Below are 14,083 nucleotides of genomic sequence, written 5' to 3' on the forward strand. Positions count from 1 at the left end.
CCTGCAGTGCTCCACCAGGTGCCGGTCAGGGTCACCGGGCCGCGAAGGCCTCTCCTTGTGGGCAGGAGGTGCATTTCCCACCCCCCCCTCCCCCCGTGCCTCGCATTTCTCTGTCAAAGACCAGACTCAGCCCGGGGTAAGTAGCTGACCTGGTATAGAGAGATCCCTCCTGTTGTGTTCTGGGCCATAGCGATGAGCACAAAATGACCTATTTTACCTGGCACGAGCAAACATCTGGGTGAACCGCGTAGTTCACAGGAAAGGTGCTCCCCGGATTCTTACCAGGCTCCTGCGTTTGAAAGAAAACGTTTGAAAAGAGCTGAAAGTCATGTGATCTGATCTGATCTGAATTCTCTCAGTGCCAGGAGGCACACAAGGCGCGAACATCGTTCTTCCACTTCGATCGGTCTGCGGCTGCGTGCTCTGGAGTCCCAAGGGCCACAGCGCAGTCTTCTGTTGGTTTTTTCCTCAAGACACGACCGATCCAGTTCCATCTCCTCCTCCTCACTTCATTACTGATTTTCTCCATCTCCGAGTTGATGCTCGTCGTTTCTGCAGCTTTTTTTTTTTTTTTTTTTTTCTTCTTCTTCTTCCGGGAGGAGGTAGTTGGCCTCCTGCCCAACCCCCATGACTTGGAGGGCCAGTGGTTTTTCTGTCAGGGTGGCCTTCCCTTAGGCTGCGCTGGTTCGCGGCACCTTCTTCAATTTTATCCGGTGCACCCTCCAGAGAGGGATCCCCTATCCACCACCCAGGGGACGCGCCTTCTAGCCGTGCAGCCCCAGCCGAAGGGAAAGTCATGTGAGGAAGTCTCAAATTCAAAGCATAAAAGAAGCATGAGAAAACCACGCTTGACCTTGATTAACTATCCTCATAAAATTTGATAGAGGAGCTGGGGTAAGTGTCTCGCATCTGGCTAGTAAACAGGTTACTGTTAACTTGCAAAAATGAATATGTAATCTCAAAAAAGAACACGTAGAAGTGTGTATGGGTCAAATACAGAAAACCTGTGGTGTCCAGTGCTCCCATTTATTTTCCTTTTCATTCGTTGCCGCATGGTGCATATTCCTCCTGCATTTGCATTTAACATGTCATATTATTTTAAAAGATCTTCATTCATAATACATGCAACTAATAGCTTTGATTTCTGAATGGAGGATGGGTGGAAGACTAGTTACACGTTAGACAGCCTTTTGCCAGAGGCGTTGCAAAAGCAAATGTACAAGGAGGGGGAGATAAAAATTGAGTATCGATTAAGTGTCCTGAAGGGAAAGATGATACTGTGGTTTCACAGTAGTTTGTACTGCTGCTGTACTAAGAGGTCCTACCTTGTCTTACATCCAAAAACATGGCTTTTTAAAATTTGGATAAATTTCCTGATCTGGCTTGCTGTCTGTGGGAGGGGCAGTAGAGAGGAGGATCAGACAAGACAGTGAGAATGGGGCTGCCTATGGCAGCAGTCCTGGTTTATGCTGGCTTAAAGGGGTTGTGAAACTGTAGCGTAGTGTAGTAGCAGGTGTGAGCCATTGACAAAACCCTGTTTCTATAGTGTTTTGACTCGAGCAAAGTAGAACATGTCAAAATAGACGGGATGTGAAAATATATATTCAGTTTTATTGTTCGTGAACACGTAGACTGATGTAGTCTGCTGACATTTGGCTTTAGAAATATTTTAAGGAGCTTTACTAAGCAGACATTTTTTTAAAGACTTTCTCTTTGTGTCGCATATACTATAGCACTTTTGAAATGCCAGGTTTTGACACTGTCATTTCAGGGGTACAGTTTCTCATTGAGAACTAGGTTCTACGCATAAGGGTATATTGGACAAATAACAAAGATTTAAAGTTGTGAGTGGAAGCAACCTTGCGTTGCTTTTTGTATTACTACTGTTTATGTATATGACCCTTTAAGAACATTTACTTTAAAAGAAGATAAGAATGACCAGGTTAGGTCTTAAGTGAGGTGTGTCACTTAGACTGCCAAGCAGGGACCAAGTTATATTATGATTGGAGCTATAAACAAAAGTGCAACTGTCTTTTTGTAACTGTCTGTAATTTTTTTTCCCGGGAGCGAAACCCCATCTCCTTTCTTGGGGAAAGACAGAGCAGACAGTGATCACTGGAAATGGTTGTGTTGGTGTGAGTCTAGCCTATCACTTGGCTAAGGCTGGCTTGAAGGATGTCATTCTGCTGGAAAAATTGGAGCTCACTGCAGGATCTATTTGGCATGCAGTAAGAAATGTTTTGTTAATCTCTCAGATTAACAGCAGTTTGTATATCTAACCGTGGTAGAAGTTTCATTACCCTTTATATTCCCTGGCTTTCCGGAGATTAACTATCATCATCTTGGTTATTTTATAGATCCAAACTTTAGCACCGAGTTCTGTATAGCTTTGCTGTATGAGTTTTGAAAAGTTGGTTCAGCTATCCATACTACACTTTTCTCATTTGTAAAAACTGGGACAAATACTGTATTTTGAAATTACTGTAAGGTAACTGTTAATATTATACATTTTTGGCAGTTAACTGGATTTAGACTTTAAACTTTAGTTTAACTTGAACTTTTTAAACTTAAGGTTTCATTTCTAAAGTAATATCTAGTTTATACGGTAGACTTTATCATTGGAAGTGGTTGCACTGGCATGCATAAACCAGAAATGTGAATTTTTGCATTATTGTATATGCAATTGTTTCTTTATATATGTGCCATCTTGAAAGAGAGGTGATCAAGAAGCAACGGTGGATGAATTGGCTGGCCAACTCCGACAATACGAAGAAAGTCTCTCTTCCTCCCTACGGGCCTGCATCTCGGCTGTGGAGAAACTGCCCGACGTGCTAGCTGAGCAATTGTCCCGGGAGTTCCAGCGATTCAAAGAGGACATGTCCTACTCCTCACCTGTACAGACCAGTATCTCAGCCAGTAGGAGTAAGCGTCCCTCTCTTCAAGGGAGACGATATAGTGGATATACACCACGGGCCACCCTGTGGTTTTAGCTGCGTGACCACGGCGAGGACATGAGGAAGTGGGATGGAAAAATCTACCTCGACCCGAGAGGCACGAGTATGTGAGTTGCAAGGAAAAACAATAACACAAGAGGGTTCTTCCAGGAAAATTGCTGCTCCAGTTTCCAGTGAGCAGCTCCCCAGACAGAGCAGAAGGGCTGATTTTGCTTCCGATCTTAATAAAGGGACTTTTGATTCGCATTGACAAGAAGTGAGTAACGAGTGCTGTGACCAGGACTAGAGGGGCCCTGCCTCCAGCCAGGTGGAGGAAAGGGACAACCGGGTGTACTGGACCGTGTGGATTCGATGGCCTGGCACATCAGACCCACAGGAGTAGAAGGCTCTAGTGGACGCGGGTGCACAGTGTACCCTCATGCCATCAAGCTATGAAGGGGCAGAACCCATCTGTATTTCTGGAGTGACAGGGGGATCCTAACAGCTGACTGTATTGGAGGCTGAAGCGAGCCTAGGCGGGAACGAGTGGCAGAAGCACCCCATTGTGACTGCCCCAGAGGCTCCGTGCATCCTTGGCATAGACTACCTCAGCAGAGGGTATTTCAAAGACCCAAAAGGGTACCGGTGGGCTTTTGGCATAGCTGCCTTGGAGACGGAGGAAATTAAACAGCTGTCTACCCTGCCCGGTCTCTCGAAGGACCCTTCTATTGTGGGGTTGCTGAGGGTCAAAGAACAACAGGTGCCAATCGCTACCACAACGGTGCACCGGCAGCAATATCGCACCAACAGAGACTCCCTGATTCCCATCCATAAGCTGATTCGTCAACCGGAGAGCCAAGGAGTGAGCAGCAAGACTCGCTCACCTTTTCACAGTCCCATATGGCCAGTGCGAAAGTCTAATGGAGAGTGGAGACTAGCAGTAGACTATCGGGGCCTGAAGGAAGTCTCGCTGCCGCTGAGCGCTGCCGTGCCGGACATGCTAGAACTTCAATACGAACTGCAGTCAAAGGCAGCCAAGTGGTATGCCACCATTGACATCGCGAATGCGTTTTTCTCAATCCCTTCGGTGGCAGAGTGCAGGCCACAGTTTGCTTTCACTTGGAGGGGCGTCCAGTACACCTGGAATCGACTGCCCCAGGGGTGGAAACACAGCCCCACCATTTGCCATGGACTGATCCAGACTGCTTTGGAACAGGGTGGGGCTCCGGAACACCTGCAGTACATTGATGACATCATTGTGTGGGGCAACACAGCAGCAGAAGAGGTTTTTGAGAAAGGGAAGCAAATAGTCCAAATCCTTCTGGAGGCCGGCTTTGCCGTAAAACCAAGTAAGGTCAAGGGACCTGCACAGGAGATCCAGTTTTTAGGCATAAAATGGCAAGATGGGTGTCATCAGAGCCCAATGGATGCGATCAACAAAATAACAGCCATGTCCCCACCAACCAGCAAAAAGGAAACGCAAGCTTCCTTGGGCGTCGTGGGTTTTTGGAGAATGCGTATTCCAAATTACAGTTTGATCGTAAGCCCTCTCTATCAAGTGACCCGGAAGAAGAACGATTTCAAATGGGGCCCTGAGCAACGAGAAGCCTTTGAACAAATTAAACGGGAGATAGTCCACGCAGTTGCCCTTGGGCCAGTCCGGGCAGGACAAGATGTAAAAAAATGTGCTCTACACCGCAGCCGGGGAGAATGGCCCTACCTGGAGCCTCTGGCAGAAAGCACCGGGGGAGACTCGAGGTCGACCCCTAGGAGTCGGGGATACAGAGGATCCGAGGCTGGCTATACTCCAACTGAAAAAACGATATGAGCAGCATATGAAGGGGTTCGAGCCGCTTCGGAAGTGGTCGGCACTGAAGCACAGCTCCTCCTGGTCCCCTCTACACATCATGCAACTGATGCTACGTGGAGTAAGTGGGTCGCACTGATCACACAACGGGCCCGAATAGGAATCCCCAGTTGCCCAGGAATCTTGGAAGTGATCATGGACTGGCCAGAAGGCAAGGATTTCGGAATATCGCCAGAGGTGACGCGTGCTGAGGAGGCCCCACCGTATAATAAACTGCCAGAAAATGAGAAGCACTATGCCCTGTTCACTGATGGGTCCTGTCGTCTTGCGGAGAAGCATCGGAGGTGGAAAGCTGCTGTATGGAGTCCTGTACGACAAGTTGCAGAAACTGCTGAAGGAGAAGGTGAATCGAGTCACTTTGCTGGTCAATGTCCGACTTAAGCCAAATTTGGAAGAAACTAACATATGCAATCGGTATGTAAATTTGACTATGAGTCAATCATCTTATCCCCATAAATAGTGAGCAGCCCAAGAGCCCTTTAAGCTCTCCTGCACGGCAGCGAGCTGCACGCCAGGATCTCCCCTTGAGTAGGGACACCTCTCAAGGTTCCTCCTTGAGGTTGAGAGATTCCTTGCCACGACAGATCCTCGGTAAGTGACTAATAGCATGCTAAACTTAGCGGGCTGCACCAGACTCTCCCTCTGAGTGGGACGTCTCTCAGAGCTGCGAACTCTTAAGTTTGCATGAGCTGATCTCCGGCACTCCTTGCTCCTCGAGGTTCAACTTTCGCCCATTGAGACAGTCATTTAAAGTGAGTATTTCACTAAACCCAGCGGGGAATTTTTATTGGTGCCTTTAACTGCGCATATTTCAATAGGCACCTTTAACTGCGCATATAATGAGTATTTAGGCCTATTGTGTGTGTGTGTGAATCGATTCAAATTATTATAGTAAACCTCATTTAATCACTTTGTAGATGCTAGTTTAATTAATGATTAGTTATTGCTAAATTTTTGTGATTCTCTCCTTGCTGCAAACAAACCTTAAACTGCTGCTAAACATATAATCCCTAGACATAAACCGTTGACCAAGTCTGAGACTAGGATTGGATCCAGCCGCACCTAGGCTCCTCTCTGAGAAGGACTTTAGAAAGCAAGGGGGCCCATTCTGAACCTCGTGACTCAATGGGAGGGCTCCCCTTTTCCTCCTCCGTGTATTTTCTTCGGGCTCGATTTCCTCTTTCTTTCAATTTTTATATATATATTCCATTCATTTAATAAGTAATAGAGCGAACCTTGCCATCGAACGCTGTTAAATCACACTTTTATAAATTTCTATTAAAATCACTATTTGCAAATATCTTTGATGGTGATTTTTAAGCGGCCTAACCACTCATCCGTGACAATAGTATAGCTGAAATAGCAGGGAAATTACATACAGGCTGGATATACACTAGTTTCTGTGGCGAGGCTAGCAAGTGACTCAAAATGCACTGGGTATCCTTGAGACTGAGCAAATAATAAAGATAATCAATAAGTATCCATGGGCTTCCGTGATCTGTATGAAAGAAGGGCAGAATGACAAACATCAGAATATTTTGGTGAAAAAAAAAAAAAATTTATGACAGTGTTCTTGTGCTTTTTAAAATCACTGTCGTGGATGGAGTGAGAGTGCACTTGTAAGAGCAATATGTTTATTGATAACAAAGTTTGATAGTAAATGCGACAGTGGTTTAACAAGATTTGATGGCAAGATATACTTGATTATTTACTGCATGGGGACAGGGTCAGACAAGACTGTCAGGGAGACCCTCCCATTGAGTCATGAGGTTCAGAGAGGACTCCCTTGCTTTCTAAACTCCTTCTCAGAGAGAAGTCTAGGTGCGGCTGGATCCAATCCTAGTCCCAGACTTGGTCAACGGTTTATGTCTAAAGGATTATATATGTGCAATAAATCCTTTATATCACTTAGCTAAGACTTCAAAAGTTTAGCATGCTATTAGTCACTTACCGAGGATCTGTCGTGGCAAGGAATCTCTCAACCTCAAGGAGGAACCTTGAGAGGTGTCCCTACTCAAGGGGAGATCCTGGCGTGCAGCTCGCTGCCGTGCAGGAGAGCTTAAAGGGCTCTTGGGCTGCTCACTATTTATGGGGATAAGATGATTGACTCATAGTCATATTTACATACCGATTGCATATGTTAGTTTCTTCCAAATTTGGCTTAAGTCGGACATTGACCAGCACTGTGGTTAGGTGGACACATTGCCATAAATTAGCCCTTGGCTATTGCATTGTTATCTGTCTCCCCCGAATCCACTTTGAGCTGGATGCATCCATCATGACTGCCACTGGTGATTATTGCTTGAGCAGGGTTACGGGAAAAGGTCAAGTGGGGGGGGGGGGTGTGTCAGGGGAAGCACACCGCCACAATCACAGATACTTAATTTGATAATTGATCATGCTTAGAATCTTCAGCAATACAGGAAAAGCAATGAGGATTAATTGGACAGCAAAAGACAAATTTCCTGACACTCTCCTAAGGTGTTGTCTTGATTGGAAATCAAATTCCTTGCCTGGTAAGACAGCTTTGGAAGTCACAAACAAATCCTGACGTTTTCTTGGCTCAGTGCAGATTTTTGTCACCTTAATATTTATCAGACTCAAGCTAAGACCTCTTGAGCATTGGCTAGACATGGTATGTTTACCCCTTAATCACATAACTGAGTAATTTAGGTCCGTTACTCAATCTATTCTTAGCCTTTCAGAGAATGTATTTAGAAATTTTACCATCCAAAGTGTGACCCGAGGACAGCGTTGGCTCTGCTTACAATAGTCTGTTATGCTCATCTCAGCCAGCATATAATACAATGACACAAGCCCTGCAGAATCTTGCAGGTGTCAGATGGCCTGGAAACATACTGGAAATATGAGTGATTCATCCAGCGTTCAAAGTTTTTCTCCCTCAGGCCAAAGGAACAACAGCTTACATGTTTATGGGAAATGCCAGGATTGCACACTAAAAAGCTAAGTGGTCTTCAATCCATTCTTTTCACCCAAAATATATTTCACCCAGATATCCTCAGATAAATCTTTTTCCATACATTCAAATTATTTTAGTATAGGCCTGGTGTGATCTTGCAGACAGACCAGGACTGTCAGCCTATCGATCTCTCCATTGGTATATCAGGGATAGAGAGGATGGAACCTCTAAGGCTACTTAAAAACATCTGAATTGTTTTCTTGTCATACGTTCCACTGATTAATCAGAAGGCAGACTGTATTCACTACCACAGGAACTATAATTTCCATTTTTTAGATTCATGTAGGTATTTTGTCTGTTATAACTGAATGTGTTTGTGGCTTCCCCTGTCTAGTTACAAATGTTCTTGATTGACTGAGCTGAAGTGTGGATGTGGCTAAACATATTGCTTCCTCTTTCCTTGAATAACATCTTCCAATGCTCCACTATAGTCTTGATATTGCTGCACAGCTCAGTACACTGTATTCAGAGCCAAGTAGGCATTTCCTTTATAAATCTATTTTGAGGAATCTCAAAATATTATGACTTGACGTTTTCACTCTTGTCCTCAAAGAAAATATGATTTTTGGGGAACTGCTTAATAAAATTATCTTTGTTTAATTATGAGATATTAAGCATGACAAAAAAAAAATATTAAAGTTAGAAATATTGCTTGCATTTTTGCACTTAACGCAAAAATCAAATACTTTTAAAAACCTCTTAATTTCTCACAGCTACAAATTGTTCTTTCTGTCACCAGGATAATTTTCCCTATCCCCATGTACTTGGGTGGAGCACCTTAGAATATGGTTTCTGTAACCAAACAAATTGAAGAATTGCTTTGTAAACAACTAGAGAGCTGCAAGCACCATCATTCCTAACTCATCCAGCCTGCAAGACAGGACTGCTCCAATTGTCTCTCATGTTGCAAACTGTTTTTTATCTCCCACAGAGACTACTGATTACTTTCATAAAATTTTGTAAAATTATTATTACTTAAACTTAGAATTTTCTCACTACAATGTCACGTTTAAATTGGAAACTTAGGTTTTGTATCATCTGAGCTTTCAAAGAGGGATTCTTGAGTATTACCAACATAATTTTTCTCCATTAAGTTCATTCTGCCTTTCACGTAATCAGACAAACTAACTTTGTCGGTGTATTTGTTTGCCCAAAAGGGAGAAGATTAACTTTTATGAATGATTCCTTTCAAAGAAAGATTGATTTATATTTAAAATACTGGGTCCCCTCAGCAGTAAGTGAGAGATTACATTACATGTACAGTTTATCACACATTTGTAAAGCTTACCACATAGTAATAACTCCTGGTTTCAGCTGGGATGGAGCTAATTTTCTTCCTAGTAGCTGGCATAGTGCTCTGTTTTGGATTTAGGATGAGAATAATGTTGATAACACACTGATGTTTTAGTTGTTGCTAAGTAGGGCTTACACTAGTCAAGGACTTTTCAGCTTCCCATGCTCTGCCAGGTGCACAAGAAGCTGGGAGGGGGCCCAGCCAGGACAGCTGACCCAGACTGGCCAAAGGGCTATTCCGTACCGTATGACGTCATGCTCAGTATATAAACTGGAGGGAGTTGGCTGGGGGACAGTGATCGCTGCTCAGGGATGGGCTGGGCATCAGCCAGCAGGTGGTGAGCAATTGCATTGCACTTGTAAGAGCAATATGTTTATTGATAACAAAGTTTGATAGTAAATGCGACAGTGGTTTAACAAGATTTGATGGCAAGATATACTTGATTATTTACTGCATGGGGACAGGGTCAGACAAGACTGTCAGGGAGACCCTCCCATTGAGTCATGAGGTTCAGAGAGGACTCCCTTGCTTTCTAAACTCCTTCTCAGAGAGAAGTCTAGGTGCGGCTGGATCCAATCCTAGTCCCAGACTTGGTCAACGGTTTATGTCTAAAGGATTATATATGCGCAATAAATCCTTTATATCACTTAGCTAAGACTTCAAAAGTTTAGCATGCTATTAGTCACTTACCGAGGATCTGTCGTGGCAAGGAATCTCTCAACCTCAAGGAGGAACCTTGAGAGGTGTCCCTACTCAAGGGGAGATCCTGGCGTGCAGCTCGCTGCCGTGCAGGAGAGCTTAAAGGGCTCTTGGGCTGCTCACTATTTATGGGGATAAGATGATTGACTCATAGTCAAATTTACATACCGATTGCATATGTTAGTTTCTTCCAAATTTGGCTTAAGTCGGACATTGACCAGCAAAGTGACTCGATTCACCTTCTCCTTCAGCAGTTTCTGCAACTTGTCGTACAGGACTCCATACAGCAGCTTTCCACCTCCGATGCTTCTCCGCAAGACGACAGGACCCATCAGTGAACAGGGCATAGTGCTTCTCATTTTCTGGCAGTTTATTATACGGTGGGGCCTCCTCAGCACGCGTCACCTCTGGCGATATTCCGAAATCCTTGCCTTCTGGCCAGTCCATGATCACTTCCAAGATTCCTGGGCGACTGGGGATTCCTATTCGGGCCCGTTGTGTGATCAGTGCGACCCACTTACTCCACGTAGCATCAGTTGCATGACGTGTAGAGGGGACCAGGAGGAGCTGTGCTTCAGTGCCGACCACTTCCGAAGCGGCTCGAACCCCTTCATATGCTGCTCATATCGTTTTTTCAGTTGGAGTATAGCCAGCCTCGAATCCTCTGTATCCCCGACTCCTAGGGGTCGACCTCGAGTCTCCCCCGGTGCTTTCTGCCAGAGGCTCCAGGTAGGGCCGTTCTCCCCGGCTGCGGTGTAGAGCACATTTTTTTTACATCTTGTCCTGCCCGGACTGGCCCAAGGGCTACTGCGTGGACTATCTCCCGTTTAATTTGTTCAAAGGCTTCTCGTTGCTCAGGGCCCCATTTGAAATCGTTCTTCTTCCGGGTCACTTGATAGAGAGGGCTTACGATCAAACTGTAATTTGGAATACGCATTCTCCAAAAACCCACGACGCCCAAGGAAGCTTGCGTTTCCTTTTTGCTGGTTGGTGGGGACATGGCTGTTATTTTGTTGATCGCATCCATTGGGCTCTGATGACACCCATCTTGCCATTTTATGCCTAAAAACTGGATCTCCTGTGCAGGTCCCTTGACCTTACTTGGTTTTATGGCAAAGCCGGCCTCCAGAAGGATTTGGACTATTTGCTTCCCTTTCTCAAAAACCTCTTCTGCTGCTGTGTTGCCCCACACAATGATGTCATCAATGTACTGCAGGTGTTCCGGAGCCCCACCCTGTTCCAAAGCAGTCTGGATCAGTCCATGGCAAATGGTGGGGCTGTGTTTCCACCCCTGGGGCAGTCGATTCCAGGTGTACTGGACGCCCCTCCAAGTGAAAGCAAACTGTGGCCTGCACTCTGCCACCGAAGGGATTGAGAAAAACGCATTCGCGATGTCAATGGTGGCATACCACTTGGCTGCCTTTGACTGCAGTTCGTATTGAAGTTCTAGCATGTCCGGCACGGCAGCGCTCAGCGGCAGCGAGACTTCCTTCAGGCCCCGATAGTCTACTGCTAGTCTCCACTCTCCATTAGACTTTCGCACTGGCCATATGGGACTGTGAAAAGGTGAGCGAGTCTTGCTGCTCACTCCTTGGCTCTCCGGTTGACGAATCAGCTTATGGATGGGAATCAGGGAGTCTCTGTTGGTGCGATATTGCTGCCGGTGCACCGTTGTGGTAGCGATTGGCACCTGTTGTTCTTTGACCCTCAGCAACCCCACAATAGAAGGGTCCTTCGAGAGACCGGGCAGGGTAGACAGCTGTTTAATTTCCTCCGTCTCCAAGGCAGCTATGCCAAAAGCCCACCGGTACCCTTTTGGGTCTTTGAAATACCCTCTGCTGAGGTAGTCTATGCCAAGGATGCACGGAGCCTCTGGGGCAGTCACAATGGGGTGCTTCTGCCACTCGTTCCCGCCTAGGCTCGCTTCAGCCTCCAATACAGTCAGCTGTTAGGATCCCCCTGTCACTCCAGAAATACAGATGGGTTCTGCCCCTTCATAGCTTGATGGCATGAGGGTACACTGTGCACCCGTGTCCACTAGAGCCTTCTACTCCTGTGGGTCTGATGTGCCAGGCCATCGAATCCACACGGTCCAGTACACCCGGTTGTCCCTTTCCTCCACCTGGCTGGAGGCAGGGCCCCTCTAGTCCTGGTCACAGCACTCGTTACTCACTTCTTGTCAATGCGAATCAAAAGTCCCTTTATTAAGATCGGAAGCAAAATCAGCCCTTCTGCTCTGTCTGGGGAGCTGCTCACTGGAAACTGGAGCAGCAATTTTCCTGGAAGAACCCTCTTGTGTTATTGTTTTTCCTTGCAACTCACATACTCGTGCCTCTCGGGTCGAGGTAGATTTTTCCATCCCACTTCCTCATGTCCTCGCCGTGGTCACGCAGCTAAAACCACAGGGTGGCCCGTGGTGTATATCCACTATATCGTCTCCCTTGAAGAGAGGGACGCTTACTCCTACTGGCTGAGATACTGGTCTGTACAGGTGAGGAGTAGGACATGTCCTCTTTGAATCGCTGGAACTCCCGGGACAATTGCTCAGCTAGCACGTCGGGCAGTTTCTCCACAGCCGAGATGCAGGCCCGTAGGGAGGAAGAGAGACTTTCTTCGTATTGTCGGAGTTGGCCAGCCAATTCATCCACCGTTGCTTCTTGATCACCTCTCTTTCAAGATGGCACATATATAAAGAAACAATTGCATATACAATAATGCAAAAATTCACATTTCTGGTTTATGCATGCCAGTGCAACCACTTCCAATGATAAAGTCTACCGTATAAACTAGATATTACTTTAGAAATGAAACCTTAAGTTTAAAAAGTTCAAGTTAAACTAAAGTTTAAAGTCTAAATCCAGTTAACTGCCAAAAATGTATAATATTAACAGTTACCTTACAGTAATTTCAAAATACAGTATTTGTCCCAGTTTTTACAAATGAGAAAAGTGTAGTATGGATAGCTGAACCAACTTTTCAAAACTCATACAGCAAAGCTATACAGAACTCGGTGCTAAAGTTTGGATCTATAAAATAACCAAGATGATGATAGTTAATCTCCGGAAAGCCAGGGAATATAAAGGGTAATGAAACTTCTACCACGGTTAGATATACAAACTGCTGTTAATCTGAGAGATTAACAAAACATTTCTTACTGCATGCCAAATAGATCCTGCAGTGAGCTCCAATTTTTCCAGCAGAATGACATCCTTCAAGCCAGCCTTAGCCAAGTGATAGGCTAGACTCACACCAACACAACCATTTCCAGTGATCACTGTCTGCTCTGTCTTTCCCCAAGAAAGGAGATGGGGTTTCGCTCCCGGGAAAAAAAATTACAGACAGTTACAAAAAGACAGTTGCACTTTTGTTTATAGCTCCAATCATAATATAACTTGGTCCCTGCTTGGCAGTCTAAGTGACACACCTCACTTAAGACCTAACCTGGTCATTCTTATCTTCTTTTAAAGTAAATGTTCTTAAAGGGTCATATACATAAACAGTAGTAATACAAAAAGCAACGCAAGGTTGCTTCCACTCACAACTTTAAATCTTTGTTATTTGTCCAATATACCCTTATGCGTAGAACCTAGTTCTCAATGAGAAACTGTACCCCTGAAATGACAGTGTCAAAACCTGGCATTTCAAAAGTGCTATAGTATATGCGACACAAAGAGAAAGTCTTTAAAAAAATGTCTGCTTAGTAAAGCTCCTTAAAATATTTCTAAAGCCAAATGTCAGCAGACTACATCAGTCTACGTGTTCACGAACAATAAAACTGAATATATATTTTCACATCCCGTCTATTTTGACATGTTCTACTTTGCTCGAGTCAAAACACTATAGAAACAGGGTTTTGTCAATGGCTCACACCTGCTACTACACTACGCTACAGTTTCACAACCCCTTTAAGCCAGCATAAACCAGGACTGCTGCCATAGGCAGCCCCATTCTCACTGTCTTGTCTGATCCTCCTCTCTACTGCCCCTCCCACAGACAGCAAGCCAGATCAGGAAATTTATCCAAATTTTAAAAAGCCATGTTTTTGGATGTAAGACAAGGTAGGACCTCTTAGTACAGCAGCAGTACAAACTACTGTGAAACCACAGTATCATCTTTCCCTTCAGGACACTTAATCGATACTCAATTTTTATCTCCCCCTCCTTGTACATTTGCTTTTGCAACGCCTCTGGCAAAAGGCTGTCTAACGTGTAACTAGTCTTCCACCCATCCTCCATTCAGAAATCAAAGCTATTAGTTGCATGTATTATGAATGAAGATCTTTTAAAATAATATGACATGTTAAATGCAAA

This window comes from Platalea leucorodia (genome assembly GCF_965183815.1).
Source record: "Platalea leucorodia genome assembly, chromosome: W".
In the NCBI taxonomy this organism is placed as follows: Eukaryota; Metazoa; Chordata; class Aves; order Pelecaniformes; family Threskiornithidae; genus Platalea; species Platalea leucorodia.